The sequence below is a fragment of the Schistocerca gregaria genome, chromosome X, assembly GCF_023897955.1.
Source record: "Schistocerca gregaria isolate iqSchGreg1 chromosome X, iqSchGreg1.2, whole genome shotgun sequence".
NCBI lineage: Eukaryota > Metazoa > Arthropoda > Insecta > Orthoptera > Acrididae > Schistocerca > Schistocerca gregaria.
The window spans coordinates 500,826,792-500,832,791 of record NC_064931.1 but is presented as its reverse complement, the minus strand read 5'-3'; positions in this window follow the sequence as shown (position 1 = coordinate 500,832,791).

Below are 6,000 nucleotides of genomic sequence, written 5' to 3'. Positions count from 1 at the left end.
TGTCGATACAAAGCAGAGCCATGGCAATGATAAACAAAGCAAACATTGCATTATATTTACAACAGGTGCCAAAGTTGAAGTTTCATCAGTAAGTAACCCAAGGAATATCGCAGAGTGAGAAAGAAGTGGCAGACAAAATCAACATTACAGCAAAATGAATCAGTGGACTGTGTTGTGTCACATGCGCACAACTGTGCACACAATGTACGTGAGTAGTACAATGGCTACACACACTTACAAAGTAAAGGTGATTTTGGAGCAGGTGTTGAATCACGTAGTTCATCATCCTCGTCAGACAGGGAGAGAGAAACCCCGTTTCCAGTGAAAGGTAGTAAGGGACAATAATCATCCAAAGAGCGGGTACAAAACATAATTAGGAACATCGAAGATCATCCACAGCATAGTAAAAAATTATGAACAGATTTTGAATAATTCCACAGAAATATGGCTATGTAAAACATAATAAAACTTAAGGATACTCAAGGGGGACAAGGCACACTGGTTACAAAAACTGGTGTAGGCGTGTTTCAATGATGCTCGACAAAATTTATAGGACATACATGACAGTGGTCTTCTACCTTATGCACATCAAATAGCATGTGACATAGATTACAGTGATTGCAAGGGAAACAGTGGATGGTTGTGTAACTTCAAAGAGTGCTACAGAATTGGAAGACTTAGGATAACAGAATTTCAGACAAAGCAATCAACCTTATGATGCACAGAAAACTACAGAATGTCTCCAAAAATTTGTAAATGGGATAAACAAACTTATCTCATTGCCCTGTAAGGAATTTGTTTTCAACTCCAAAAAAATTGGGATTTGAAAAGGAAATGCATATGAAAGGGAACCTCAAGAGATTCTTCCTCATGTGTGTGATATAAAAAAGGGCATTAGAGAATACTCACGTCACAGGACGCAAGAGTGGGTAAATGGGTGTAACATAACTACAACTATAGTATGAGTACTGCTTTTGGCCAAAAAATGGTCAAAATAACTTGCTTTTGCTCAGTTCGTTGTCTTTGTGTAAAAATCTTAGTGCTTTAGAGCAAACTAGACCTCCTGGCAAGCGTGTTACATTGCATATCTTACCACCTGGAACCACTGGACAAATTCAGCATATGGGTGTTTGTTTTTCGCTGCATACAAAACATTGTCACAGAAGAAGCTGAAGCTGAGTAGCACCGTGGTGCAGTGGTTATGATACTAAACTGTTGCATGGGGGGTCGTGAGTTCAAAACTCACCTGGACTGTACAATTTTAATTTCTATATTCGGTTCGAGTACATTCTAGAAGTACCCACAAATGTCGAGAATCATTGTACTGGAACGTTCTGTAGGTGTGTATATATACTGTACGTGTTCTGGCCGGAGGCAGTTCGCCCCGTGCACTTGTATGTGCAAGTGCTGAATAAACCTTCGTTAAATGAAGTTAGTGTTTGTCATTCATCTAAGTACATCTTCTTCTACGTGACATTATTATGGTGGAGACACCAGGTACTGGAACTTGGGATAGTGCACATTATCGATGAAAGTGGCTCCCATCGGGCCAGGACAGAGCTGCCGTTTACGTGGCGAGAAACCAGAGTTCAAGCCATATTCAACAGATCGCAATCTATCAGAGACAGAAGAAGAGGATGTTACAATGACAGCAACTGTGTGCCACCACATGAGACATCCTTCCAGGTTTTCTGGTGACGATGGCCAAGATCCAAATAAGTGGCTGAAGGTATATGGGTGTATAGCCAAATTTAACAAATGGTATGACACCGTGTGTTTGGCTAACATATTTTTCTACTTGGAGGGCACTGCCAGGCAATGGTATGAGAGCAATGAGGAGAAGTTCACACACTGGGAAGTATTCCACACAGAACTGCGCAAGTATTTTGGCAACACACAACAGATGGGCAAGGCTGAAGATACATTCAAGTGCAGGGCACAGTGTCCAGGAGAAACTACAGCATTGTACATTCAAGATGTCTTGGAGCTGTGTAAAATAGTGGATACTAGAATGAAGGAGGCAGGTGAGGTTGCACATCTCATGTAGGGTGTTGCTGAGGACATGCATCAAGCCCTACTCCTGAAGGAGGTTTCAACAGCAGACGACTTCACAAAATGGTGCCAGTACACCGAAACAATGCACCAAAGAAGAATTAAATGCAAGAAGTTTGAACAGTTTCCAAATGTAGTATCAATGTCTGTGATGGAGGAAGCAACTGATTTCATGAGTGTTCTTCGTCAGATAGCGAGAGAGGAAGTTCAGAAGGCACTAGGATTGCACGGCGAGCAAAAAACTGAGACGCTTCAAGAGGTCATAAGGGAGGAAAGTGGAACAGACATTGAACCCAATCTCTCATCCTTCATTTCCCTTTAAAACGGTGAAAAAGTCAAAACCCAGGTGGAGCTATGTTCGTATAATTCCTCATGAGGAACCTGTTTGGGCACCAAGGAAGACTGACATCTGGAGGACACAGGATAACCAACCTGTATGTTTCCACAGTGGACGACCAGGACACGTTGTGCGCTATTGTCAAGAAATGCAGCGGATATTTGACGATGCCTGCGCCAGAAGACAGCAGACCGATCTTAGCTGACGCCAACTTCGGAACGACGAAGATGAACAAGATGTGGGTGCAAGACGTTGTAGGTCACCAGCGTCTTAAGCTAGCTGCTGGAAAGGACACTCCGCAACATGCTGATCAAGGTCTCCATCACCGTTTAGGGCTGCCGAAGAGAAAAATCCTCCACCGTCGATCACTACAAAAATGATAGGAAACTACGTCGATATCCTCATGGATGGCCAACCAGCCCAAGCTCTTGGAGCATCATATTCAGTCATTTCAGAGAAGTACCACCGCCAGTTGCAGAAACCGTACTTGACAACAAAACATGTCTGCTGAAGATAGCTAATGGGAAATATGTAAAACCTACAGGGAGATGTACCATTCGTGTGGGTGTAAGTGGCCGTACATGGCCCTTAGAATTCGCCGTCTTACATTAGTGTAGTCATCACGTCATTCACGGATGGGACTTTTTGAAAGCTTCTCAGGCAATTATAGATTGTGGTCGCTCGAAGATTATGCTAGACGAGATGAGATACTGTGGACAAGAATATGCGCACGCAAGCATGTGGTGACTGTGTGCTGGATGAAGTGATCATTCCTGCAGGGAGCACTAGAAAGGTAACTGTCACATGTCATGCCATGCATCAACCCATGGATCTTTTAGTGAAATGTAAGAGAAGCATACCACTGAAGAATAATTTGGTCATCCCAGCCTCTTGTCATCTTGTTTAAGAATGCATTTGGTGAATTGTGGATAGTTAACTGTCACCGAGAACCGCAGATCCTTCCAAGATGCATGTGCATAGCAAACGCTGAGCCATTAATTGAAGGACAGCTGAGCATCATAGAAAGCACCTATGCCTAGTCCGTAGGCAAAATTAGTGCTACCACTACGAGACAAGATCTTCTCAGAAGAAGCTACTTGTCATTCTTCAAGAGTTCTCTGAATGCTTCAGTCCACAGGTGAAGAGCAAATTAGACAAATCGAGAGTGAAGCACCAGATTAGCACTGGAGACCATCAACCAACAAGCCAGAGACCATGCCATGTGTCTGCAACGTAAATCAAATCATTCGCGATGAGGTAGAGAAAATGAGGAAGAATAACATCACTCAGCCTTCAGAGAGCCCATGGTTGTCACCAGTTGTCGTCGTCGTCAGGAAGAAGGATGGCAGTCAGCACTTTTGTGTGATTATAGGAAGCTTAATAAGATAACTAAAAAGGACATTTACCATCTTCCACGAATTGACGAGACACTAGATTGTCTGAAGTGGGCTAAGTTTTTCTCAACCACGGACATGTACTCGGGATACTGGCAAATCGAAGTGGATGAGGCTGATCATGAGAAACCTGCATTCATTCATCACCCCTGAGGTCCTGTATGAGTTTAAGGTGATGCCCTTTTTGTTTGTGTAATGCACCAGCAACTTTTGAATGGATGATGGATAATCTTCTACGGCACATGAAGTGGACAATGTGTCTTTGAGAACACTGTAATGTCATCTAAATAACAGACACATTTGATGAACACATAAAAATACTGGGGGCCATTCTTAGGTGTCTCCAACAAGGTGGACTGAAACTTAATACAAGAAAGTGTCTCTTTGGAGCAAAAGAAGTCAAAATACTTGGACACCTTGTGTCAAACGAAGGCGTGCAGCCACATGGAGCAAAGGTGATATCTATAATGGAATTTCCTATTCCTACAAGTATTGGAGATGTAAGAAGCTTCCTCGGATTCTGTTCTTATTACTGTTGTTTTATCAAACACCTTTGTATCAAAGCCAAGCCACTCCAAGAGTTGTTGAAAAGCTGATGCTAAATTTATCTGGGGTGGCTCTCAACAAGTTTCTTTCGATGTGCTGTGAAAAGCTCTGGAAACTGACCCTGTACTTGGTCTGTATGATGAGAGAGCAGCTACAGAACTACATACAGATGCCAGCGGGTATGGGATCGGTGCTGTTCTGGTGCAAATTTCGGATGGAGAAGAGGAGGTTATAGCCTATGCCTCTAGGACACTTACAAAATCTGAGAGAAACTACTTAACTATAGAAGGCGAACGTCTTGCTGTGATTTGGGCCACGTGCAGATTTTGACAGTATCTCTACGGAAGGCCATTCACAGTTTTTACAGACCATCACTCCTTTTGTCGGTTGAGAGGTCTTAAGGATCCAACAGGACGACTTGACCGGTGGGCACTACGTCTTCAAGAGTATGACATTACCATAGTGTACAAAAGTGGAAGAAAACACCAAGATGTTGACAGTCTCTCAAGAAACCCTGTGCAAGACAATCAATACTTTGAATAAGATATTGACTGGCTCGCTGCACTCCAAGGTCTCTGCTGAGCCGAAGGAGGACGCCAAGGTATCTCAAATTATTCTTGTCTTAAATCAGTCAGAGAATGTGAAAGAACAATTTAAAGTAGTTAATGGATTACTTTGCAAGAAAAACTTCGATCCGTTTGGGAAGAGGTGGCTACCAGTGATTCCGTAACACATGAGCTTAGATGCTTTACAGAAACTCCACGACACACCTGAGGCCGGACATTTAGGATTTATTAACATATATGAATCCGCAAGAGATTTTTCTGGTCAGGTTTATTTAGGAATGTCCATCATGATGTGTAGCACTGTTGACAGTGCCAGAGGAAAAAGGCAGTTCCTATTAAACTACCTGGCCAACTCATACCAATCCCATCAGCTGAAACACCTTTCCAGCATGTAGGAATTGACCTCCTCGGATGATTTCCAACATCTGCTAGTGGCAATAGATGGATTATTGTTTGCACTGATTACCTGACACGCCATGCCATTAAAAAAAGCCATGATAACAGCCACATCACCCAAGGTTGGCAAATTCATCATTTTAGACATTGTATTAAAACACAGTGCCCCAAGGTTGTTAATTACGGATTGAAGGAAAGTTTTTTCATTCAAATCTTGTGAGAGATAAACCGTCGGTGCAACATTACTTATCACATGACAACTGCCTACCATCCGCAAACTAACGGGCTTACTGAACGCCTTAATAAGACATTGGCCAACATGCTATCAATGTTGGTCAATGTTGAGCATAGGAAATGGGATGAGATGCTACCTTTCATGACATTTGCCTACAATACCGCCAAACAAGGCACCAAAGGATTTACGCCTTTTTCCTGGTGCATCGGCGTGATGGGATGACAATGATGGACACTGTGTTTCCGTTACATCCTGATAACTTGGGCGACAACTACATCAGCCACGTGTTAACCAGACCTGAGGAAGCTGGGAAGTTAGTTGAACTCCGCACACCGCAGGCTCAAGAAAATGATTGCCGAAGGTATGACGTGAGCGACCACCCTGTTGTCTACCAGCCTGGTAACCTCTTCTGGATCTTCACCCCTGTTCGGAAGGTTGGTCTACCTGAGAAGCTCCTCATGCGCTACTTTGGAC